Genomic DNA, 27,641 nt, shown 5'->3' on the forward strand with positions numbered 1-27,641 from the left:
TATCTCTTGAGGAGGAGTTTTGTACGTTTTGTGCTTTCACCGCAAAGTTTGCGTTGAAGATATAGACCGCACGAAGGTCCCTTCGCTCGCTGCAGCGGCCGCGTTTGCGAAAGGAGTGATCTACTAGCTAGAAGAGCCAAAGTAGGGGTTAGTTCAAGTAACAACTGTGACAGTTCGCGCTCGTCCTCTGTATACCTGTGCTTTCTTTTCGTGCCTCCTTCCTTGTGTTTGAGCAGCGAGATGCAAGTGTCCGGTTGTGAGAGTTGTTAGTTCGCACTCGCCTTGTGTGTTTTCTTTTCCTGCGTTCTTTGTGCTTGAGCAGCGCGCAGCAAGTTTCTAGCTGCTTTCCGTTCTTTCTGCTTTCGCATTCATTGCATTCATTTCGCATTCTTCCTGCTTTCGCATTTATTCATTCCTTGCTTTCGCATTCATTGCTTCGCCCTTGAGGCGAAACTGTGACTTTTTTTTCGCTATAGTGACAGGCAACCGCTCAGAGCAGGAATAGGGATAATTCCTACTAATGGAAACATTGCCTCTCATATCGGCTAAAACGAGCCCTGTTTTCACACCAAAGTGTTTTATGCCGGGGTCCACCAAGACTTCACTGATATCATTTCCGTCACGGATGTGACGTCGTGAAATGCTAGCGAACAGATGACAAAGAAAGGCTAATAGAAAGACTAATAGAGATGTTAATGCATGCGCCTTTACAAATGCGCCTTATATACTTCCCACCTCCTGCCTTTCACGGTGACCTTGGTTCGCGTGGGGCGGCGTCGCCGTCTTGGAGAGATCAAGTGAAGTACTGCATCATGACACTAACGACACTCGGTATTCTCACTCGGTATTCTCAGCGCACCGGAGGCTGGCTCCCCATTTGATTCCAACTTTGTTTCGTTTCATAACATTTTCTGTGAGCTCTTCCTTGCAGTGAGAGACACGCCAGTGGGCTGCAGCTACGAGGTCGGCCTCTCGCGTTCCTGAAGCGCTGTGTGGTACTGTATGCATGAGCAGAGGTGTAGGTTACCGGATTGCTGGAGAGCGCACACCTTGCCGTTACTCGCCTCAAATGACGACGCTTTTCGTGAGCGCATATCGAGTAAGAGTGATCATGTGCTTCTTGGTACCATCTTTGCGCGGGATTCACCATACACTGTGTCCGGGTTTATGTTAACTTCTTCAGCTACCAACAAAGGTTTAGTAATGATCACTGACGTTAGTCGCCCGGATTAAGATGTGCCACTAGGATCTACGTAGGTGCGTCCACATCAAACGGTGCTATAACCGCCAAACGCGAACAGACACTGTGCAGGCCCTTATTTATCAACGTAGTACAATGAATACTCAACTACTTTTGCAAAGACACGTTTGACTTTCGTGTTATACCGATTCCTATGACGGAGGGATCAACCATGTTATTTTTTTCCTTATACACGGATATATAATTTGATTTCTTCGCTAAAGTTGTGGTAAATGACTTTTGGCTGCCCCACTCGGCAAAAAAGGGAAGATGCATAAGAAGCCAATCACGTTGTCTTTTACTGGTGTACGTGGTTAATGGTCTGTATACTAGTGCTGAAATGCAGTACACTTCATAAGAATGGAAGCTTGAGCGAGTTGGTATGCGTTCATCATTTACTTCGTCGTCGTTTCAGTGAGCGCTGTTTCAACCAAGATGAATGCAGTAGACTTTTTTCCTTATAATATTTTCTAAGCAGAACGTTGAGCATTATGAACTGCTTGCGAGGAGGGCTATCGCCATCGCTATTCATTCTCAGCGTTGCTGGAAGAGGGACTGTAACTTCTTTAGTGGTGTCTCAGATCGAGGAATTCTGTTTACAAAGTAGCAACGCGCTTTTCGGAATCCAGCGTTCCAGGTTTAACCAGTAATGAGGGGGGGGAGGGGGCTTTTTGTTGCGCCGTAAAAAAGTGGGTCTATAAAAAAATCGGTTGTCAGTCCCCTTAACAACGACACTTGTGTATGCACTCAAGTGGTTTTCTGATTCAAAACATTGAGCATGCTTTTCAGTGACCAAAAATTTACATTTTCATAACATATGTAATCCCAAAATTACTCGTAGTCGATAAGATGACTTAAGGAACTTCAGCAAGGAATCAGCCCATAGATTCAGATGCAGGATGTGACACGAAGTTGTAGTGTTTATTTTCGCAATATTTGTTGGCAGGAGTCCTTGTATACTACTTTGTACAGCAGTCGCTTCTGCGACGCAACATAATGAAAATATTCCAAACATTTTCTATCGAGATGGCGAACAGAAACATTCCACACACGGACCTCGTAATGTTTATCTGAAAAAGAAAACATTAACTTGCCTTAGCTTTTTTGGCGGCTGGCACAAAAATTTGAGCTTCTAGAAATATCTAGCACGGCTGTCATAACTTTCACTTGATAAGATTTCCTGGCTTTAGCCGACGTTTTATTCATTTTATTCCGTCGTTTTATTCAGCGACTAACCTTTCATATAATATGCACGCTGTTTTGAATGGCTGAAATATATTCGCGTAGCCTTTATTTTATGGCAAGCTCAGAGCTAATCAGAGCTCATATGAACATTATCGAAGTAAATTTACGGTATGCTCTCACGATGCTTTCCTCGCAAATGAACGCATCGATGTTGAAAATATCTGAGATAAGTTGTCCTCTTTTGACTGGTAACTTTTAGCTTACCCACGTAGACTCTCTAGTTTGGTTAGAATTCATAACGACATGGTGTAGCGCTGATTGTCTGGGGCAGACAGGATGACAGACACACATCACTATCTTTCTTAGAAATTCAGTGTTTCGTGTTTGTAATCTTCCTTGTCCCTGGCCAGTCCCACTGAATGTGTTCTTGTGATGCATAAAAGACGTTATTATACAAAAACAGCATTTGCCCGGTCGCTGCCTTCGTCACTTGCAGTGAAGCAGACATAAAACTAAAATATATTTATTTGTACCATTAAATACAGAAAATTTGCGTTTCCATAATTTCGTCACTAATTCAAGATTGCGTCAAAGTTCACGTTTGCGCGGCCGGGCTACGGTTTTAGAAAGTACTAGAAACACGGAGCACAATCTGTGGGTGGAAGGCTCCCAACGAAGGCCCGCGCACCTGTAGTTTGCGTACATGAGGAGTGTTTGTGCAGTGTGCAATGATTACTTTTATCTGAAGAGCGTATGACCCCGCTGAAGAGGTCAATGTGGGGGCGCTGGCGGCCGCCAGGGAGAAGAGGACGCCAAAGAGGCGCTAGGGAGAAGAGGCGCTCGAGCTCGGCGGAAGAGTGGGCGGTTGGCACCTGGGGCTGGGGCAATAAAAGTGTTTCCTCTTCTGGCTACGCGTGACAAATTGCGCCTCTGCCACAATGGGGCCCAACGTGATCCCCCCGGGACGGATGGATCCCAAGTGGGCACGACTGCTCCAGGCACTTACAATGGTTCGACGCGACGACCGTCGGTTTCCTCGAGGCCACGGGAGTCCCGACTGGCGGGCCGTGGCCGGCGGGGCAACTACGCACGCTGGCGCCTGCTGGCGACTACAGGATAGAGCACGAGAGTCGCAACAACGCTGCTGAGGCAGATCCCATGCCTTCTGAGACTGCCGAGGAGGACATTGAGGAGAACGCGGGCGGCGCTGCTGACGCGGAGAACGTGTGTGACAAGGCGGAACCTGACGACGGCAAGGAGCGTTGGGAGGGCACCGAGGTGCACGAGGAGATGGTTGAAAAAGAGGTCGGTGAGTCTCGGCATTGCGAACAGGAGGCAGAGCCGCAGCATGGTGATGAAATGGCCCGGAAGTCCCTGGATCGTCAAGAGGAGGTCGTTGAAGAGGGTTGTAGGCTTTTGCCACAGGAGAGAAGGAAAGAGACGGCTGAACTCGAATCGACGCCAGCGGGGAACGCGAGCCGTGGCTTCACGTGCGACGCTGTCTCGTTTATTCGCTGCCCAAAGGACGGTGCCACTGGATAAATCCGAAGAGAACGCAGGATATGAAGGCGGCGCTGAAAGCTAGGAAGGAGCAGCTGACGGCAAAGCCGAGGACAAAGAAGACGGGACCACGCAGGATGGAGGCATCAGCGGCGATACAGCCGCACATGCAGAACGTAACCCCAGCGAGGACGGTGAGAAGAACAGAGGTGAGGAAGAGAAGAAAGAAAAGAAGGAGGCGGGCAGTAAGGAGGAGGACACAGGCGTTGGCGGAAGTGGGCCGACCGAAGAGAAAGACGAGGGCAACAATTTCGTTAATTTCGTTAACAACAGTTTCGTCATGCAGCAAAATGAGAAAGCCGAGTTGCATGTCAAGGATGCGTTAGTCAGCGAGAAGGGGCTGCAGAATGAAGCCACTGCTTCCGGTGCATCCTCCAGGCAAATCAAGACTCATCCAGGGCTGCTCGAAGGCGCCAGACGTGGCGCGTACCTCGAGCAACGCCTGCCATGTCCGCGAAGAGCAGCAGCTATGACGACAGTGACCGAGAACAGCGGAAACGACCGGAAAAGGATGACAGCAGCAGCCAGAGAGAGGCTAATGTGCCCAATGCTGCTCAGCGAAGAAGGGCGGGACGAGAGAGGTCCTAGGAGGTCTATGAAGTACGAACGACGCACGCCGTGAGACGACACCGACCGAGAAGCAAGGGGTCGTCGGCGACGACAAGGTTGTTCTTGTTTTGGTTCTTCTTAACCTTTACGTTATAGAAAAGAGCGGCCACAATTGCACGCGCATAGTGCACATGGACAGCGGTACATTTTCCTTATTATTCTTAGGCTGTCACGGACTATAGGCGATAACATCACCGTTAAACACAAGCTAACACCACCTCTTATAAAAAGTATAGTTTGCATCCTATAGTTCCCATCACGGTGCTCCATCTCTCTCCTACTATGAAGGGCCAGCAGGTCGCCTTTATAGAGAAGACCGTATTGATTTATCCCGTTGCTAGCAAAGTACTCCCGTAAACCATGTGGAAACATGAGATCACTCACCCTTCACTACAGGACGTCCCCTTCCACAATGCGCATGCCTTAGCAGCCCCATCAACCGGCTGAATTACGTTCTGCACATCTAGCATTCTGTTTAAGTGAACCTCAGGTGAATGTGCTTCTAAGCTAGGTTCACAAAAGTGAGTAACTTATTCACTGTGCCACTAACATGGCACAATTCTGATTTGCTCATCCGGTCATCTTACACAGTAACATTTTATGGAGCTTCCACTTGATATACCTAAACAAAATATCTGAACAAAACAAAGTATACCAAAACAAATATACCTAAACAAATATCGCTGTAAACCTTCGGGTGCACCTGCACGTTGCACTCAAAGAAAGCATCGTTCTTGGCACGTCTGTCACACTCACAGTCTTATTAAGCATGCATGCAAGAGGAACACCCACGTTCCCCAGACCACTCGAAGTGACGCTTTACGCACATGACGTACGTCACAGGCCCGTAGCCAGGAATTTTTTTCGGGGGGGCCCACTTCCTGAAAACCTTGACTATTTCAGCGAAACACTTATTTTCATTATTTATTTTTGGTAAAAACACCTACTTCACCAAAAGTTCGGGGAGGGGGCGGCCCCTAGCCCCACCCCCATGCCAGATACCATCTTCTCCCAACGGAAGCAGCAACCTACTCACTCATAGCGTACATTCTCCGTCTTGCAAGGACACCATCACATAGTTTCTGTGTTATAACAACAATCACGTGCTAGTTTTTCGCTACGTCTCACCATTGGCCTGGAGAGTAAACAAACTGTTCAAACGCCTCAGGCAAGGTGTCTCTACTTTGGTGTTTCAGCGAGTCTAATGCGCACCTGATTATTCATCAAGTAAGGAAATAATTATATCTGGCTTTGTAGCAGACGACACTGCTCTTGTACAAAATGAAACATGCAGAAACTGCATGCGGATTTCTACAGAAGCTTGGGAATCTATGGGTTGCCTACCACGTCAGCAGCCGCTCTTGTAGTTCCAGCAGATCTGACCACGAATAAAGAAAAAATAAAATAGGCAACCACGGATATAGCGGCAGAACACGAAAATAACAGTGCCCAACTATGCTTCCGACCAACCGGCTAAAAATGTCATTTTGTTCCGTGACCCATAACGACCTCTTCAATGCATCAAATCTGCTTTACGTCACCGCACATATTAGGACGATATCCAGTGTTAAACAATCATAATCGCATCCGGAAAAATTTGGCTGTATCATCGACCGCTGGCTCTGGGGATATGTTGGCGTTCACCGTAATGTCCTGCTAGCTAAGAAGGCTAGCCCATCTTACAACAGTGCTACCCAAACTAAATCAATTCTACTAGCGGGTATGGGAACAGCAGGACAGCCGTTTCATTTCGTGCGGTATGGGAACAGCCGTTTCATTTCGTGCACAATTACTGAAGCTTTCTGCAGTTTTACAAGCGTCTTATTTGTTTGTTAACACAATAGCTGGTAACAAAAGAGGGTTACACAGTCGCCGTCACGGCTGCAAACGGCGCTGCCTAAAACTCCCAGGAATAGACAAACATGAATACTCAATAAACGGGATGTGGAAAGCGATCGCCAATGTAGCTCAATCGGTAGAGCATCAGACGCGCTCTCCGAAGGTTTTCCGTTCGGTCCCTGCCTGCGGAATGTAAATGTTTCATGCACTTGAATTATTTTCCATTTATGTCGTAATCGCTATACAACAGTTATAACTTCGCCTTGAAACGATGCGCATATGGTACCAGAAAACGTATTGGTCATGGTTCCGAGTGGTTTTGAGCAGTGGCGGCAGCCAGCTGGTGCAGTTTGGTGCAGCTTGACCTTGTGATAGGCCGCGGAAACATGTGAGGCCTTATGCTAGTGAAACATACGCACCGCCAGAGATGGAAGACACCAAAAACATTCCGCATGTGCCATCATGACTTTCATACTGTTGTTGTTCGGTGTCGGTGAAGATTATCTCTAGGGAAAGAAGAAAAACGTGTCAAGTGTTATGACCAAATGTAGGTACTATCACTGACAGGATCAAATGCTTCAATTATAATGTTTTCCAGCCCCACCTTGTCTCCTGCACGGCTGTGAACCCTGCTTGTAACAACCACTGCTTGCAACAACCAAATTAGTACTAAATGGGTTAGGAGAACGGATGTACATTCTGAGAAAAAGAGTAAAAAGAGGGTCACGGCACCGTGACCATCTTCGGGTATCCATTTGACCCCTTTTGGAAGGTAGAAGGAGAAAAAGAGAGTTAGCACTTCTTCAGGAGTCATGACACTCTCGTGAAGAACGTTTCGGTTGCCTTCCGTGATGAAGGCGCCCCCGTATACGCCGTACAATTGAGTAACTTAGAATAGTTGTGGAGTCGCCTAACGCTTCAGTGGGCGTCATTTGGCCCCCGTAAGAGTGTTACCGGTAAGAGTCGTCTGATTCCCTCATACGTGGTAATGCGATCCTTCCGATAAGAGTCATTCCACTCTTCCTAGAGGGTGAGGGTACTCTCCCAGAGCGCGCCGACTCCGACCCACCAATAGAGTCACTGTGCCTCTTAAAGGGACACTAAAGAGAAACAATGAGTTGGTTTAGATTGACAAAGTGTGCTCGGAGAACTCTTGTGCAGTTTATTTCACCACCATAGGTTTGTTATTAGAGGAGAAAACCAAGTTCAAAGTTTCATTTTTAAATTTCGCGCCGAACTTTGTAATTCGTGACGTAAGAGACTTCAAAGATCATTTAACGTATTTTGGCGCCGCTGGCTCGACGAAATTTCCACAAACTCGTTATGTCAAGTCTCTGGCCCCCTCAGAGGAAAATGTACTTCGATTTAACCGATTAGGAACTACGTAGGCCCAAGCTGGCGCCGTCAAAAATATGTGACGTCATGGCAAATGGTGCGGGAATTCCTAGGTGGCGTCGCCACCTGTATTTTCTTTCTGCGCGTTTTCTCGCCTATTAAGCGTCTTCGCGCAGAAAGCGTGGTGTTTTTGGTATCGTAGAAGACTACTTTACTAATGCGAGAAAAATCGTTTTGCTCTTTAGGGTCCCCTTTAAGGAAAGTCGTATACGTGGCAAGTCAGAACTCTCCGAAAAGAGTCACGTATACTCTTTTTTTTTTGCTTAGAGTGTGTTCGAATTCTAAGATAACACGAAGATTGCTGCTTCACATGCTTTTGAGCAAGCTAAGTAACAAAGAATGTTGGATTAATTGTCCTGATGCCTCTTGTGTGACATGCAGTTTACTAGTTACTTGCACATAATTGCTGTTACTTCAACCGCTGAAGCATGGCGTTATGTACTGTCCCACATTTTCTAGCTTTAAGCGTTTTCGCGCTAGTAGCTACATGTTCCCAGCTTTCCACAAGGCTCTTCATTGAAATCTCAGTTTGGGCAGATTATTCCTATTTGCTTCTTTGGTAGCGTAGCTATAGAGCTACGTGAAAAAGCCACGTCAAAACAAGTGTTGAAGATTGGGCGAGTTGGTTCGTCGTACTTGAAATGGTATAGCGCATTACGGGGAAGAAGAAACGGCCTAGCAGACCGACACAAGAGGACATAGCGCTCTGTCCTCTTGTGTCGGTCTGCTAGGCCGTTTCTTCTTCCCCGTAATGCGCTATACCATTTCAAGCACGTCAAAACGTTTTAATGATTTCATTGCTGGTGCCATTTCACAATCGTATAAATTATTTAACGCGATAGCGTTAAAGAGCTCGTATCACAGAAATTCCGCCGTCGGCGTCGGGGCCGTTGCTTGTGAGCGAAAAATCATCTTGTCCGTGACCGAAAAATCGAAAAAGCTGCAAATAAAATAAATAATAAAAATGTTCGGGTCCGAGTGAGAATCGAACCCAGGCCGTCTGCGTGGCAAGCAGGTGTTCTACCACACAGCCACGCCTCTTTTTTTTTTTTTTCTTTCATGGTATTTATTCAACATAGGATATCACTTGAAAGCAATTGAATACAGACAAAGAACTAATATGTTGATTATGCTCTTATCGCAACACAATGACGAACAGAAGGCACTACAGAATTCGCAATCACCTCTATAGCGGATACATCACATAACTGATTTTTCAATTGTGTGCTAGAACAGCGGTAAGGATAAGCACCTCACCAATGCCGTATACCATTCTGGTTGATATTCCATTTGCTCGTAGACATCTCTTAGCTGAGTGACCAACCTAATGAAGTGGGCTGTTGAGGAAACTATCGGCTCTGCGTTTCTCTGCAACATGCGCGTCTTCCACAGGCTATGCATTCCAATGAGGAGAAACATGTCGAATGGTACGTCATTACAACTCGCTGGCAAGAGATATCGCACGGAATGGGAATTTAGCACAAAGTCTTTTTGAAGAGTTCGTTGGAGCACATCCCAAAATAAGATTGCATCTCTGCAGTCTATAAAACAATGTTCAATTGTTTCTGGCACATCACACAGAGGACAATCAACGGACGACACAAAAATGTCTCTTGAACGAAGCCAAGTCTTCACAGGCAAAGTCTCTGAATGTAATTTAAAAAAGAACGTTTTTGTCGATGGTGTCAGCGGCATTTTACGTATTCGATCTAAGACATCATGTCCTGGCAGTCCCAAGTATTTTGCACGATAAAGTGGTGGCGGAAACAGCATCGCTATTAAATCTCTGTAAAGATTTTTGCGTGATACACAGTACAAATATTCATTTGAAAACCTAACTGTTAAAAAACGAACAGAGAAATAAACTTCTCGCATAAATCCCCATAAACATGGTCGTGGAGAAGAATCGGATGAAACTACTAGATCAGGTAGCACATTAACCAGGTTTACCTGCAAGAATGCTCGAATAATAGGGTGAGAAGCGTCGCGGAAAAAGAAGTAGCGAGATACAATTTGCCACACGTACAGATGTACTAGACCTAGCCCACCTGCACTAACTGGTCTGAATAGATTGTCTCGTCTCATGGATTCATATGTTGATGACCATATAAATGTTGCAAATTTACGATGAAAGCTCTGAATATGCGCTCTAGCACAATGCAGCACTTGTAGTACATAGAAAAGTTTTGTAGCCAAAAACTTGTTGCACGTTTCCGCTTTACCGAAAATTGAAAGGTTATGTGGTATAAAAGATTTAGCATAACGCTCAAGGCCTGCCACCCTATCTTTCCAGTACTGTGCGCTTGACTTGTGTGCACTTAGTGGAACACCAAGATATTTTGGTGGCACCACAGACCACTCAATACCGGCAAACTGATCAGGTGTAGATCCCCATGACCCAAACCACAAACCTGAACTCTTAGAATAGTTTACCTGTGCGCCTGAGACGCTACCAAATTGCTCTACTGCATCAACAATCCTTTCAATACTGGGTTTGTCAGTACAAAAAAAGGCAATGTCATCTGCATATGCTAAAACTTTAACTTCATTCTCTAGCAGTCTGAAGCCATGAATATTGTGAGACTGAATAATATGCAAGCACATCGGTTCTAAGTATAGAGAAAAAAGGAGCGGCGACATAGGACATCCCTGCTTAACAGAAGAGCTGATAGATATAGGCTGCGAGAGATGACCGTTCACTATTAGGCGGGTAGAGCAATTATTATAACAAAGTTTCACTCCTTTTAACAATGTTGAGCCCACATTAGCTTGCTTTAAAAGGGAAAACAGAAACGAGTGAGAAACACGATCAAATGCCTTTGCGAGGTCAACTTGCAGTAATGCAAGTTGGTCAAAAGAATTTGAGCAAAAATCTAGAATAGTACGAGCGATGTGGATGTTAGTCTGTATAGAACGGCCTTTCAGTCCACATGTTTGATGGGGTCCAACAACAATCGACATTACAAACTGCAACCGATTAGCTAAAATCTTGGCAAAAATCTTATAGTCTACGTTACATAACGTTATGGGCCTGTAACCATCAGCATGACGTAATTTTTCTTTATCAGCACTCTTTGGAATCAAAATTGTGTGACTTTTTGTGAAAGACTGTGGAAAAGCCTCGATCTCTAACGCCTCTGAGAAAATTCTCATTAGAATGGGACATAGACGTCCCTTAAAAGCCTTATAAAATTCACCTGATATTCCATCAGGGCCTGGTGTTTTCGATAAAGGCAATTGATCGATGGCAAGTTCTAGCTCTTTCTGAGTAACAGGACCGCTTACAAGTGAACAATCTTCATCTGTTAATGGCTTAATGAGGGACACGAATTGATCGAGAAGTTGAACATTCTGAGCAGAAGTACTAGCACTAAACAATGTTCGGTAGTTGTTCTCAAATTCTGCCATGATATCATCTGGATTGGTCACCAAAGTACCATTAGAGTATACTTCCCATATCATTTTTGACATTGCGTTTCGATGCTCGTCAAGCAGAGCCTGACGAGTTGGTTTCTCGGAATTTAGTGCTCGATTATTGCGCGAGCGAATACGCGCACCTCTGTAGCGTTCTGCATTAAAATGTTGAATTTCACATTTGATACTAGCAATTTCTTCAACACATGAACCAGGTGCTTCACACTCTATCTCATAAAGGCTTCTGAGGCTATTCTCTAACATCTTTTCTTCGTTTTTCTTATAGAACGATTTTACAGAACTTTGTTCTATAGCGAGTGCGCGCACCTCTTGCTTGAACAACTCCCATGCAGCAAATAAAGGTAAATCAGCGTTAAAACAAGTGGTCATAGTTTTACACACCTCAGTAGTAAATGCTTTATCGCTTAAAAGGGTGGAATTAAATTTCCAAAGAGCCCAACGAGGACGGAACTTTACATTGGAATTTTTTCCTAGTTGAGCAATGACGATGCAATGGTCTGAAAACGATACCGGTTCAGTAACACATGACCACCCACGCGAAAGAATGGTTGAAGAGATGTAAATTCTATCGAGACGTGCATGAGAAAGTCCTTGAATGTGCGTGTACGAACAACTCCCTCTGTGTGAGGCTCCAATATCCACAAGTCCCGCAATTTCAGTAATCTCAGCCAACACCTCACCGCTCTTGTCCCTGCGAGAACTGGGCCCTACACGGTCATTATCATCACAAACACAGTTAAAGTCGCCCATAAGCACTGTCTCTCTACCACAATCTAGCAGGGGGGCCATACTTTCAAAGAAAGCAACGCGTCTACCTATGTCATTCGAGGCGTAAATATTCACCAAACGCCATGCAACACCATGGAGCACAAAATCACAACGTATAAACCGTCCTTCAGTGTCAACCTCATAGCTGAAGGCGGAATAAGGGAGATTATTCTTAAGTAACAAAAGACAACCTGCCGACAAACCCACAGAATGTGACACACATATGTTATAATCATGCTGAAAGAGCCTTAGGGCCCTTTCAGTCTCGTCATCACTCTCAAGCTTTGTCTCCTGAACTGCGACAAAGTCGAAACGCTTGCCTGTAAGCAGCCGACGGAGTTGCATTTGTTTCTGCCGAGACCTAAGCCCTCGTAGATTTAAGGTCGCGAAGGTGAGCTGCATGGACGCCATGGTGACTACACGCTGCTTTTCTATTCCAAGCTGTCAGGCGTGGAGGGTGAGGGAGAACCCTCCCTTGCACTGCCACCAGGCCGTCTAAACCTTGATCGTCGATGCTTTTCTTTGTGTTGAGACAGTCGCCTTCCACGTGATTGCTTTGGCACGCTGATGTCATTTTCCTCAGAGGACACAGATGCGTAGGAGGCGCGGCGTTTGGGAACTGCTGTGTCCATTTTAGTGGACACCTCAAGAGCAGGTACGGGAGCATTACCTTGGCTATGTCGCTGGTCAGGAGCACTGCTCGTAGCGACGACAGCATCTGCCGTGATGTCCTTGTTGTTGGCTGACTTGACGTTCAGAGACGCCTCATCAGCACATAGTGGCTGCTTCTCACTCCGACACGCAGTTGCCTCGCATCTCTCGGACACGGAGGTGCTCTCGGATAACGTAACACTGGTTGTCGACGCGTCTGCTGGTACCGACGTATTCATTGTGCTTATGTCCATAGCGTTAGCTGTTGGAAGGTCACCTTTCGCATCAATGACCTCCGTAGCATCCATTATGTGCTCTTTAACGGCATCCTCTTGAGGTCGGGTTCGGTGCCTTAGCTTATCGGCATAAGACACCACACACTCTTCCGCAGAATGTCCAAAACGGCGACAGTTTTCACAACGAGGCGTCCGGCAATGCCGACGTATGTGACCAACTCTGTTGCAACGGAGGCACAGAGGTGGCCTCCCAGGAATCAATAGAAGACTCTGTACGCCGCAGACAGTAAGCACATGTGGAATTTCCGCAACAGTGACTCCATCGGCTAACGAAAGCACAACGTCACGGTTAAGGGTCTTCATGTCCTCCATGTCCGCTACACGCCAACTTTCCTCTGCTTACTGAAGTCACTTTTCCGAAAGGTTGAAGTGCTTCACGTATATAGATGTCCTCCAATCGTTCTGGAAGCCACAAGAGCTTCATCTGACCTCCGCCGGCTCCGGGTCTATGACGATGCAGCGGCGGTTTTTAACCATCCACTTCACTGAGTGCAACGAGTTTGGCCTTTGCTAACGCCGACTTGCAGGTAACCATCCAGACATGCGACATCTGGAACTGTCCAATTGAACTTATCTCCTTCAGGTCGATAGCATTCCGCAGGGCATCTCTGAAGTCTTGAACTCGATAGGGGCGGCCGGCTAGGTCAGCGTGAAGAAATACAGAGTCGGTGACGAGCTTACCGGTTGGCAGACGTGGAAGTACGGTGCGGTATTCATTACTACTGGCAGCAGCCTGAGCAGTACCTCGGCTAGAAGCCGATGATTCCATTGGTGCGGAGAACATCAAAAACACGACCGTTCGGAACGTCGTCTTCGTCTTTCTCCCACACACACAGCCACGCCTTTGCTTGGAGCTGCACTGAAAGTAACTTTCATGCTTCCCAAAAATACGCGTCCTGCATACAGGTGTCACAGTACGACATGTAATATCGCAGTAATATTGCGTGGTACAAGTGTACATTGCCATCGGGCGTCACACCATGTCAATATCATAACGACTTCGTGGTTTAAAGACAGCCACCCATTACAAAATGCACACACATTAGTGCGCGTATTCCCTTAAGACCATGTAGTGGGTGCATCGCAACTTCGAAAAAGTTTCTCGCGCATAGTAGCTCCTGGTTTAAAGCGTACTACCCATTACATAAAGCACACACCTTAGTGCGCGCATTCTGTTAAACACTCGTAGTGTTGGAACTGCGCACTAGGAACAGAATATCGCTATCGCGTTCAACTCTTAAAGGCGAAGCTTAAGCGTCCCCCAATTTTTTTTGCTCTATATTGATCGCAAGAACAGCAAAAGACGACAGTATATAAATATCCGCGAGGAGCATCGTCACGCACTGAAAGTTAGAGATAAATCTTATCTATTGATTTGAAACAGTATTCAGGTCATGTTTGCGCAGTATATATGCACATAGTACATATTCGTGTGTGCACAGGGTGTTTTTTTTTTAATAATACAGATTTTTGATAAAATTCTATGACAGTCACGCTCCAGACATTTTCGCGCACGTCCTCTATGTAGTGATGCAGAACTATCGATGGCACTATCGATACTATCGATAGCTGAGTCACTATCGAACTATCGATAGTAAAGAATACTATCGATAGCGCTATCGATAGTAAGAAATTCGATGGTACTATCGATAGTATAAAAACAACAGCACGAACTCATTGCAGAATAAACTTGGTTCCCCGCGCGCGCGGTACATAGGGGAGCCGGAAGAAGAGGCTGAAGGGCAAGAAAGTTGACATACTTGTGTTCTTCGCCTGAGTGCTTTGCTGACACATGACCATAAAGTCAAACTATTCAGTTGTAGCGGAAAGGAAGGGGTTACATGTAGTGGAGCTGCGCAGCGTGAAATTTATATTGCTCTTTTTGATTTCAAAATACAAAAAATATCGTGAACTAAGTTTGTTAATTGTAAGGTGTAACTGGTTGCTTTTGGATGTGAATTTATTGATTTATTGATGTGCATATTCCGCCCTTTTCACTGCGGAAATAATTTATTTCTTGTGCCAAGAATTGCTCATAAATTAAGCGAAGCTGATAGTAGGCTATCACAAATATTTTGCCAATATGGCCGACCCGTAACAGCATCCTTATTCTCACCACTATCGATAGTATTGTCACATGGTTGTGGCGGTGAAGAATGCTGCAACAAGGCTGGGAAATATGGAGCTCTTTATTTGGGCGATCTTGTGACCAGAAAATCAATACTCAAAATACAAGCGATACAGGCTGCGCACTGATACTGGCGAGAACAGTCGTCGGCCGTCGAGTAATCTGATCATCGGTGGAAAGCGTTGTCTTTTATACATCAGTCATCAAACCTTACAGCGTTATCGCAGGTGCTCGCGTAATCTCTCGAATAAACTTGACTATTCGCGTCCCGCGCGTAACCTTAAGAGAATGATCTCAAACAATCGTGAAGACTCTCAAACATTACGGCGTGGTCTGCATCAAACGTTGCTAACAGTTTTTGTGGGTGAAGCCCGATTACATCCAAACAAAGCAATAAACACGCGTGGCAGTAATATCGCTAGTAATACTTACCATGGTTCTACCGAGTGCACTATCGATAGTTTGTCGATAGTAGTACTATCGATAATTTGTCTGCACTATCGATAGTTTCAAAGAAACTATCGATACTATCGATAGTCAATTTACCGATAGTTCTGCATCACTACCTCTATGTCGAGGCGGAACTACCTTGCCGCGGCTGAAATGACATTGACAAGACTAATTAACGAAAACTCGTTAAGTAACTTCTTAATTGTTGACTTAGGGGCATGCTTACATTAGAAAGTTGTAGTGCGTGCCAATTTGTGGCATACCCATTTTTTTAGAAATCACGAACGTTACCCGTAATTCCAGATACTCATTACCGAATTTTATTGGCGAAATCGAAACTGATCGCGCCCGGCCCGCAGAAAATGCGGCCTCTCTGTTACGTAAGACCGGAACTACACGAGATAAGGAAGTGACGAAATTTAAATCGACGCGCACCGAAGCCGAATATGATCGGGAAAATCGGCAAGCTTTCTGATATACAGTGCAACGTCGCTGGTGCGATTCTGCATAATACGTTTGTTTTGTTTTGTTTTTATTCCCAGCCAAGGTTCCTTGAAAATGATGCATTTTCATGCGTCTAATAGGACCACATTTTTCTCAAAATTGGATAATACGACCACGAATGTGGATCCTCACCGATATGCCTAGAAATCCTGCGTTTATCATTCACTATTCTTGCTCGAACAGCGTTCCAACAAGCAACTGTCTGCACGTTGCAGAGCCGCTGAGGCCGCAGCAGCGGAGGTTTTGTGGCGAGAAAATCGCTGCCAATAAGTGACTTACTCGAACTTGCACGGAGCATCAGCGGAAGAAAATGAATGAGTTGTCACTCACTCACTCACTCACTCACTCACTCACTCACTCACTCACTCACTCACTCACTCACTCACTCACTCACTCACTCACTCACTCACTCACTCACTCACTCACTCACTCACTCACTCACTCACTCACTCACTCTGACTCTCTGGGCACTCAAATTTACACAACAATAGGTAGGCATTACAGGAAGGCTTAAATTTTACGCTGTTTTTAATGTGCGCAGCGAAGAGTATAAGAGTACGTTACTTGGAATTCGGACCATCATTGCATCAGGGGGCACTTTCATCTTTCCTGCCACATTCAGTATCTTGAACACTCCTTCCATGGTGTTGTTGACCCTGTTTGCAATACCAAGGTGATATTATGGCAAATAAACATGTCTTTCACATGAGCTTACATACCTAGCGATATGCCAGTAATAAAGCCTCTGGAAATAAACGTGATATTTATTTATAGTTTGCGGCACATCGACTTTGCAGCTGTATACTGTTCTTTCCGTTGTCTGAATGGTCCATATTGGTTGTCCAGAAGTATAAAACTGTAATGAAAAGGAAAATGTAATCATGCGATATATGCTGTCAACATTTCTTTGCAGAATATATGCGAGTATAGTAACACGAACGAACAAGTAGCAAGACAGAAAAGTTGAGATAGCCGTTGCATATGGGATGTCCAAAGAGATAACAAAAAAAATCTAGCCAGTTCCACTTCGCGAACGCTGTCGAAACGGCGAAGCTGAAGCTTCTCCTTCATCAGGCTGTATCCTACTTCTATGTTTTTGAAGCCTTCTCTTCGTTGGCGCTTAGCTTCGGCCTCTCTTGCGCGGAGATCAAGGCTGGCTCGGCGACGACATGGCCGTTCTCGCGTCAGCTCTCACTGACGCTCACGTCGGGCGGCGTCTTCATCGGGAGAAGCGAGAAACGTTCGCCATTCTGAAAGCGCAAACTCCTGATCACTGACACTGACACGCTCTTTTACACTTCACTGAGCCTCACCCTCACTCCGCCTTGGCGCGTTTCTCGAAGGTTCCCCCCTCATCCGAGCTTCGACATCCTCTACCCTCGCCCTCACCTCTCGCAGCACGGCGCAGCCCTCCCCTTCCTACCGAGTCTCACTCTCGCCCCACAGCGAGGCCACGTGATCACCTCTACGCCGGCCCCGGACGTGAAAGCATCGACTAACCGCAGCTTCGCTGTTAAAAGTTCTTGTACCTGCGTGTTTTGATGCGATAGTGTTAAGGTGCTCATTTCGTAGCAATTCCGGCGTCGGTGCAAGCGTCACTGATTGTAAGTGACAAGTCAGCGCTGTCCGTGAGCGAAAATTCGAGATAGATGCAAATAAAGAAATAACAAAATGTTCGGATAGAGTGGGAATCGAACCCACGATATCTGCTTGGCAAGCAGGTATTCTACCACACAGCCACGCGCGTGCTAGAAACTGTCTGAAAAAAAAAAGCCACAGTTTCGCCTCAAGGGCGAAGCGATGAATGCGTTAGCAAGAAATGGGAAGGTCACACGAACAACGGCAAGCAGCTAGAACCTTGCTGCGCGCTGCTCAAGCACAAAGGACACACGCAAAGAAAACACACAAGGCGAGTGCGAACTAACAACTGTCACAGCTCGACACTTGCAGCGCGCTGCTCAAACACAAAGAAGGACGCACGAAAAGAACGCACAAGTATACGCAGGACGAGCGCGAACTGTCACAGTTGTTCCTTCAACTAGCCCCTACCAGAGTCCTCCCCTACTTTGCCTCTTCTCGCTGAGAGCTCACTCCTTTCGCAAACGCGACCTGTGCAGCGAGCAGTGACCTTCGTGCGGTCTAGAGCTTCAACGCAAACTTTGCGGTGAAAGCGGAAGACGTACATGACTCCCCCTCAAGACATAATCGCGCGAGCACGGTCGACCACGCCCTGTATGTCCAAGTACAATTATGAGGGAAACTGCGCAAAAAATTCGGGCAGCTTCGCATTGGTGGTGCCGAACGTAAAGGAAGGGGGGAGCTGGGGGGCCTTCCTTGTTTTTACTTATTTTTCTCTTTCTTTATGTGTTCCTATTTCTCTCTGTTTTTCCTATTTCTTTTTTATCGCTAATTCTTTCTCTCACCATCCATTTATTTCTCTTTTTCGCTGTCTCTATTTTTTCCCTTTCTCTTTCTCTCTATTCCTCGCTTCTTCTTTCTTTCTAACTTTGCTCTCTCTCTCACTCTGTGTTTCCTTGTCTCTCGTTGTTTCTTTCTCTATATTTCTCTCTTTTAGTCTTCCTCTCTGTCTTTTCTATCTCTTTTTGTGTCTGTTTCTTTCTATCTCTCTCTCCCTATTTCTTTTTATCTCTTTCTATATGTCTTTCCCTCCTCCTCACCCTCACTTACCTCAATCACACCCTTGCTATACTATATTATTCGAGGCTTTTATTATCTCTCACTCTTTCTTTCTACCACTTTCTTTGTCTCTTTCTCTCTTTCTTTTTTGTTGGGCTAACTGTTGCCTTCATTTTTAATGGGCCAGTAGTAAGTAGTTGGATTTACCCAGTTTCTGTCTCACATACCCGTTTATGATGATGATTGTTTTTTGCTTCGCCGGACAAGGAACAATTTGCTGAACAGCTTCGCTGTTAAAGAGCGTCGACAAAGGGGAGAACAGAACAGCACAAGCACATCGTTCCGAGAAACCAAAGTTCTTGCGCGGCACAAAGAACGCGCGACACGTACGCTTGTTGAATCTTATTTTATTTTCAAAGCAGCGGACAGATGCGTCGCCAAGCCCTCCGTAGCATTACACAAAGCAGAGATTTGGTATCATAATGCGCACGTGTAGGTCTTTTTTTGTTTTGTTTAATCACGCACATGTGGGTTTGCCCCATATATTCTTTGTGTTCTCAATAAAAATTTCAGTTGTTCGTATGCGCTTGGGCTGTTCTGTTCTCTCTCTCTGTGTCGACGTCTTTTTTGCGCAGTTTCCTTAATAATGAATTACAAACTTGCCCAACAGTCTATTCTCCGAAGTACAAGTCCGTGGCTCACATCTCAACACCGGGGAAACACTATAGAGCTTCAGAACTGGGGACCCAAAAAATTTGCGAGTCGCCAGGACGCATGCGCAGAACGCAAGGCATTCTCGGACTCTCGCGCTCGCGCATTGTCCTACACTCTAAGAAAAAAAAAGTCAAAAGAGGGTCATGGCCGCGTGACTCTCTTAGGGTGTCCATTTGACCCCTTTTGGAAGGTAGATGAAGAGATTTAACATTTGGGCTGGAGTCACGGGACCCTCCTGAAGTGCGTTTCGATTGGCTTCCGCGATGAATGCGCCGTCGTATGCGCCATACGTATCGCGCGTTTGCCGATCGGCGCCTTCATGGCGCGGTGGCTCGCCTCCCTCGCCGACGGAGCCAGCCAGGCTGGCGCCACGCCAGCCGCGCCTCGGCCTCCTCTCTCAGTCTGCTCGGTCTTTTTTAATGCGCTGTGTCGGTTGCGCGGGTTGCGTCAGTTGCCTGTCGTGCAGTTTTGTGTTCGAACAGAAATGCGCATCTTCGGTAACGCTGAAGCCACGCTCCGTGCTCGAAGTCACGCTTGGAGGGCGCCCCACCACGGTGGTTTAGTAGTTATGGCGCTCGACTGCTGACCCGAAGGTCGCGGGATCGAATCCCGACCGCGGCGGCTGCATTTTCGAAGGAGGGGAACATGTTTGAGGCCCGTGTGCTTAGCTTTAGGTGCACGTTAAAGAACCCCAGGTGGTCGAAATTTCCGGAGCCCTCCACTACGGCGTCTCTCATAATCATATCGTGGTTTTGGGCCGTTAAACCCCAGGTATTAGTATTATTATTATTATTACGCTTGGAGGGTGGAATATTCATGGAGCTGCGGACACGGACAACGTGCGCCCGTTAACGGCGAGTGTACTGCTTTCGTAGGTACTAATTATACAGCTTTAGCTGGGCGTCTGCAGCAGCTCTGCGGAAGTTATCTGCCGTTCGGGCGCTCGTACTCGAATGTGTTTGCTGAGTATTTAGGGATGGGCTACGTTTGTAAAACATGCGGTTAGTAACCGCTCACGGCGTGCCCCTGACTGCCGGGGGATGTGCTTGCGTGTCGGAATATGCTGGCGCAAAGCCGTACTTATTCTGGAACCAAATTTTGAAGCGATTTCTCAGAAAACAAGGCTTTCATTCGTGCATAGCCAGCGCCTATTGCAAAACGATGTTCCCGCTGCCTTTTACGTGAAAATTTGTTTTCGTTGGAAAATATTTCGAACTATACACTCGTGTCAGATGTGTTTACAGTAACGGTTTGTTGAACAGAAGGTGGTTTTAAATACAAATAAGCAGTGTGTATGTTGTGGTTATTCCCAGAATCCCGGATCACTTCTCCCGCCTCTTCACTGCAGTTGACAGCCACACTCGAGGAAACGAAGGTGTCGCTTGGTCTGGCTCATCACCGCTCGTGATGGAAAAATCAACAGTGGCGTTCGCCCTGTCAACCGAACGAAGCAGTCGGTCCTACATTTCCTTTGGTTGGACAAGACGACCTAGGAAAAGAGGTGAGTGGTACCCACGCAAAGGAGCTTAAACCAATTTCGTTTGTTGTTTAAAAGAGGCTCACATGATCTTGTGCTGCAAGTTTGTCGCCAAGTGACGTGTTACAAAAGCTACTATTTGCAAGTTGTGTTTTACACGATAACGGCAAAAAAAGAAACTTGATTCTTTACCATGCCTATTTGCATTTCTTGTTTTGTTGTGGGCCTTCATTATGTCCGTGTGAACTACTTATTGTGTAGATTTTGTAAACTTTTACTGCAGTTTCATTTTCTCATCATAATATCACCTTCTGCTTTTCAGATACCGCTTTTATGGTGCTCACGCTGAACAGGAGCGACAGCCTAGCAAGTCACAAGTCTGATGCCTCCAGTTGTCACCACTTTTTTTTATTTATTCTTGATCATAAGGAATAAAGATTGAAACATGATGCCGATTTCTGCAGCTTATTTTACACCATATGACAATATGCACATCAGTCACACATTTTAGTTGGCTATACTCATACAAGCATGTTATTGAGGAATACCAAAACTTCTTAATTGGAAATCACAGACCATCTTTTCGCGCTTTCTATATTACTTTGCTGCGAAAGGCGTGTTGCTCCGACGAGCTTTATTCAAATATTGCTAAAATTGAACTATTCTTTTGTTTGCAGTCGCTGGGCAGAACGGCAAGTATTATTGGACTTGATTAAAACGAATAATCCACTATTTTCAACAGTAGTCGCGCAAAAGTAGAGCAAGGGTCAAATGAGTAGCTTAAAATACTTGTGGAGTCGCTTGATGCTTCGGTGTGGGTCACTTGACCCCCGTAGGAGTGTTACCGGCAAGGGTCGTCTGACTCCCTATAAGTGGTAACGTGATCCTTCGGATGAGTCTTTCCACTCTTCCTAGAGGGTCAGGGGACTCTCCTAGAGCGAGCCGACCCTCACCCACCAAGAGAGTCACCGTGACTATTTAAAAAGAGTCCTACACGTGGCAAGTCAGAACTCTCCGAAAAAAGTAACGTATACGCTTTTTTTAGTAACGTTCGGCGCGCTTCGTGCATTAATTCCGGAATGAAGAGCGCACATATTAGCAGAAAGCTGCAGTGAACGCATTTTGTTTGCCGCAAATCGGGTCAAATCGCTCAACGAAGCTCTGTTGTGTGCATTCGCATACGCGCCGACAACCGCCTATCCACACTAGCGCGGCGACGTTGCTGCCACCTGTAGCCCGATCTCGCGGCGAATAATATATGCTAAGTTTCAGACAGTTTATCGCAAGATGTAAGCACATTCTTCTTTGTCCCTTCTAGCGCGCTCTAAGCCCTCTAAGCTGTATGAATAAGGGGGCAAAGAGTTAAAATACCCCAACGCGCACAACCATTTCCTGTTATCTTTTTCGTGCCGGTATTGGCCTATAGTTCCGGTTCCAGTGAGCGCAGCGCCGGCATGTGGCAGCACCGTGGCGGCCGCGGCAGGTATACACCGCTTTAATTTACTACAACTCTGACAGTCTATAAAAACGTTATTTCTGGCACAATGCTTGAAGCACGAAGAAAGGACCGAGAAAGAGGACAGGAGCACCAAATAACCATCAACTGTTTGACGACAAAAGCAGAAAAACAAGTAAAACTTCCAAGCAGGCGCAGTTCCGTGAAAGAGTGACGTCAGACATGTCATCACGTAAGCTGTCCCTTAACAAAGGATAACTCGGATCTATATAGTACAATTGATGTGTCACTGACACAAACTTTGTTTAGCTACCTTGAAGCATTTTCAATTATCTAAGCATAAAACGACGACGGGGCGAGGAGTCCAGCTCTCTAGTCGAGTCGCGCCGAAAGGAGCTAGCATGTTCTGGCAAGCGTACCGGTGGTATTAGATACTACTACATGCATCGCTTCCAAGTGTCGTAGCTGGCTCAACGCGAGAATAGGGACTCAGTCCGGCGCGCCGAGTTTGAAAGAACCCGGTAATGCGCGCCGTAGAAGAAAACAAGGTGTTAAAATTTATCAGCACTTAATAGTCTTTAAAGGGACACTAAAGAGCAAAACGATTTTTCTCGCATTACTAAAGTAGTCTTCCACGATGCCAAGAACACCACGCTTGCTGCGAGAGGACACTTAATAAGCGAGAAAACGCGCAAAAAGAAAATACAGGTGGCGACGCCACCTTGGAATTCCCGCACCGTTTGCCGTGACGTCACATATTTTTGACGGCACCTGCTTGGCCCTACGTAGTTCCTAATCGGTTAAATCGAAGTATATTGTCCTCTGAGGGGGTCAGAGACTTGACATAACTAGTTTGTGGAAATTTCGTCGAGCCAGTGGCGCCAAAATACTCTTTAAAAGCTCTTTGAAATCTTTTACGTCACGAATTACAAAGTTCGGCGCGAAATTCAAAAATGAAACTTTGAACTTGGTTTTCTCCTCTAATAATAAACATATGGTGGTGAAAATAACTACACAAGAGTTCTCCGAGCACACTTTATCAATCTAAACCAATTCATTGTTTCTCTTTAGTGTCCCTTTAAGTAACGGCAGTACTACATAGAACAAGTAGATTATCCGGCATTAAAAGGGTGTTGGGCGAATACTTAGGGAAACGAACCTGCATGCAAGACCAGCAATATTCGGTGGCGTCTGTCGACAGTCGATAAATAAGCGTCAGCTTCCCATACTTGTAGCCGCGAATAGCAGAAGACATGCAGCAGGTCGTGGTAAGGTGAACTTGCCTCCACAGCTCACATTTCAATATCTTGCAGATGCGCCTCGATGGTTGGAACCAAAAAACTCCAGAACGTCTTGAAGCCCCAAATATTTCATTAGACATAAACCGGATGAATCTAGCATTGCACGAAGCCGAAGCTACTAGACGTACGTACGTTATCCGGGGCGTGGGTGGCAAGGAGAACACAGGAAAGGGCTCACTCTAGAAGAAATCAAGTTCGATAGCGTACGGTGTTGGGCTAGTTGGCACATACTTCAACAATAATGACGCAAGGCGCAAGCTTAAACTAAGGCGCTGTTTATGCCCCAGGAAGAAAGATAGAGGGCATAAACAGCGCCTTAGTTTAAGCTTGCGCCTTACGCCTTTATTAATAATCAAATATGACATTTCAGTTCGTACAATCAGTTCGTTCAGGGAGAGAAAAGCAAAACTACCTTACGTATATTCGGTAGCCTGAAAGGATGCGTTCTATTGGGTCCAGCTTGTGTAACCACGACGAAGCACAGGAGCACAATCCAAAAATGTTTTCGTGCCATTTGGTAACATACGAGCCTTGGTTAGACTGCAAGCTGAACCGTCACCCGCACCTTCGAGTAGGAGACCCCTGCGCTCTCACTTTCGAGGCTAGATATCACTTGAACACTTTAAGCTTATTTCAATGCACAAAGACAATGCAGCACGAGAATGCAATAACGACAGGGGTGCATTGTTCGCATTCGGCCTTGTTCTTGCCATCTAAAACGCTCTACATCGTAGATATATCGCGCGAGTGCCTGCACTTTCATTTTTATTTCCGCGTTCGCCCAGATGCTTGCAATACGTTTGTACTTATACATAGGTACATATCTGAGTTCTAGAAAACACTCAGTGAATTTTCAGTATAAAAATCGGCTTCTGTATTAATATATTCTTTTTACTGAATACTTGGTTCGTACTCCCTTACGCTCCCCATGTAAAATAGACTACTAGCGTAATGAATATATCTCCGCAGGTGCCAGACCAAAAGTAACAAAGATATTGCTCAGGGCTTTTTTTCAAGGAGCCTGGAAATGAAAGAAGGGGCGACAACAGAATCTCCAGAGGTCTGATGTCTCCATGAGTCAATTTCGCAGAGCGCTGTACCACAAAACACTTATACTACCATTTAGAGAAGGGAAACTGTACCTTTGACAGTGCAACGGAAATGAGGGTAGCGGTGGCGCTGTGAACTAAAGTATCCGACCAAGAGATGGCGCTGCAAAAACTATCATCATCATCGCGCTGGGGCATTATGGCTGCCGCATTGCGGGCTGGTGCGGGTGGTCGCGGTGCGCGCCCGCTGGTTCTGGGCGTTTATTCACTGCTGTCCGGGGGTTGTATTCGCGCGCGCGGCAGTCTATCGTTACTACAAATATTTCCGTTACGTCGCCAGGTGACCGAAAGGCCTCAACTGGCAAAAAACACGCCAAGCAAGTAAGCTTACATTGTTTATTGGCAATCGTGAATGTAGCAGTATACATGTAAACAAGCAGCACTGCCAGTTACAAAGTTGAACAATACATACAAGAAACAGAAATATCCATCTGCTTAATGAAAAAAATCACAGTTTCGCCGCAAGGGCGAAGCAATGAATGCGATAGCAAGAAACTGATGTTATACGAAGTGAGGCTCGCCAATGGATACTCTCAGTTTGGACAGCGCTCCTGTTGCAAAGGCGGCCGAAGCAGTGAAGGAAACTAGCGTGCTTCAAGTGTCGAGCTGTGACACTTGATAGTTCGCGCTCATCTTCTGTTTGTTCGTTTAGCGGCGTCTCTTGAGATCGAGTGACTTTCGTACGCTCCGTAACATGAGCGCGGACATGAGCGCGGAAAACTTGAAACATCCCTCTTGCCCTCACCACGAGAAAACCGCGCGAGCAGACAACGGAAGGCCAAGGTTCTCCCTGTGCAAATATAACAAGCGAGCGAGCTCGCCGACGACTTTTAAATGCGCACGTCGCGCTCCTAGCGCCATCTCGCTGGTAATGAAGAAACGCTTATAAGCGCTGCCGTCTCTGAGTCCGTCCAGCGGTAAAGGGTTTGTATATAACGCTCGCCGTTAGCTACGTGCAGGACCTGCGTTCCGTGGCGTAGTGGTTAGCGCCACTCGCTGCGGAGCAAGAGGTCCCTGGTTCGATTCCGCGCTTCGGAAGCATTTTTCTGAATTATTTTTCTTTGGGGCTTTTATATATATATTTACATATATATATATAAAAGCCCCAAAGAAAAATAATTCAGAAAAATGATGTATATATATATATGTATAAGTATAAGTATGTATAAGTATGTATAAGTATGTATATATATATATATATATATATATATATATATACATACTTATACATATACGGTGCATGACGGCGACGGCAAAATCCAGCCGAGACTGTCCATATAATTGCTATCGTAATAAAATTGCCAGCTGAAACTGAGCAACTCTATGTCTCTTGACTCGTTCAGCATACCTCTTATAGTACGCAGAACGAAGCGTCAGACAACGATACTATTTACGATGGGTGACCCTTGCACAGTACTTGCGTACAGTGCTGCCCATCCTCTTTCCCACTACACATGCACGTTTGACGATTTGAGCTGTAATAAACAAACAGAATCAAAGCTCGCAAAAGATGCAGTGCCAGTAAGATTAGCCTCAGCCCGACGTACTATTTTGACAACACATTGGCGAGAGTGACTCGGAGCTGAAAAAAAAAAAAGTGAAATCACACTGTTGTGCTAGCTATTCCTGTACATAACGTGTTCTCGTTATTGTGCTCAATATCATTGTGTTCGTGCCTGCGCGCCGATCTTTTTACGATGAATTCCGACCATTTAGCTCAACTTTCAGTTCAGCTAAGCTCGTGTGTTCTGGGAAAACACCATTTACGGCATCACGTTGAAAAGGAAACTTGGTTCATTTTTCAAAAGAGGTTGCAGTGACAAACACTTCAGTTGAGTAACTGTTGGCGAATAAGAAAAGCCTTAGCCTGAATCCAACATTTCAGCAAGTGAACATTCCTGTGAAGGTTGTCACGGAAGACAAGTTTCGAGAAGTGAGCTACCCTTGCTCGCCCACTGTTTATCAACTGACGTATGTGATAGCGGATGCCTGCGCGTGTTCCTGAAAGCACTCATTTATAAATAAAAAAGTATGATGTACCGCTGGACAGCACCGACAATAGACTGCGCATGATGTGTGTGCGCACAATAGAGACATTTGGAACAGTAGTATACTAGACAGCTAGGACTTGCTGGAAGTCATAGCAGCAATGTTGGAAAAATAGGCAGTGAGTAGTCCTTTCTGTCAAATGTGTGTAATTAGCTTCTTTGTTTAATTGCTATGTTTTGCACTGACAAACAAATAAATTAGTCCATTTTTTTCTGGTGCCAATGGTGCATAGTCGTGAAAGACACTGCTTAAACGATGGACGATTGCAGAAGCTGAATTTACATTTTCATTCTTCACTACCTCCTAACTGTATGCCTTCGCTCTTACACGGGTGTCACACAAAACTAATAAGGCGGTAATAGGGGCTAGTTGGCATGTCTTGATGCTTGTGATGTGCTGCAGGTAGACACGGACCAGAAAAAACGAGAACAGCACAATGTGTTGCGCATCACCCTGTGTTGTTCTCGTTTTTTCTGGTCCGTGTCTACCGGCAGCGCATCACAAGCATGAACACAAAACTAGCCTTTTTTGGATATATAGCTCACGCCAATATCAAGGAAGTAGCAGCTATTACACATTCAAATCTAACATGCACAAACACTGGCCAACTCTACTGAACTCTGATTATATCTATTGAGTGCACTCATTAATTTTTCTGTTAAAAATAAACATACTTTTAAAAACTCCGTGTCATGTGTCAGGTCTGTTATCTAGAACAAATATTATTTGCTACTTGTCTGTGGTTCCACTTCACATACAAAACAAATTGCTTGCACAAATGAAACGGTGCTGTACCCTCTTTTCTGGATATGTCTGGTTGCATATCATCCCATTAATA

General features: G+C 45.7%; 1 long non-coding RNA gene across 2 annotated transcripts; it reads right to left on the minus strand.

Annotated features, from left to right (window-relative positions):
- Positions 1–2,140: 2,140 nt before the first annotated feature.
- Positions 2,141–24,265, minus strand: LOC119373930 (uncharacterized). Of its 2 annotated transcripts, none has more exons than XR_005180022.1 (5): positions 24,063–24,265; positions 16,780–16,916; positions 16,625–16,716; positions 6,853–6,939; positions 2,141–2,310 (listed from the first exon to the last, which is right to left on the minus strand). It is a non-coding gene; the product is annotated as an uncharacterized LOC119373930 (long non-coding RNA). The 2 variants fall into 2 exon arrangements; XR_005180021.1 differs by having other exon boundaries at positions 24,058–24,265.
- Positions 24,266–27,641: the final 3,376 nt, after the last annotated feature.

Source organism: Rhipicephalus sanguineus, chromosome 11, assembly GCF_013339695.2.
Source record: "Rhipicephalus sanguineus isolate Rsan-2018 chromosome 11, BIME_Rsan_1.4, whole genome shotgun sequence".
Taxonomy (NCBI): Eukaryota; Metazoa; Arthropoda; class Arachnida; order Ixodida; family Ixodidae; genus Rhipicephalus; species Rhipicephalus sanguineus.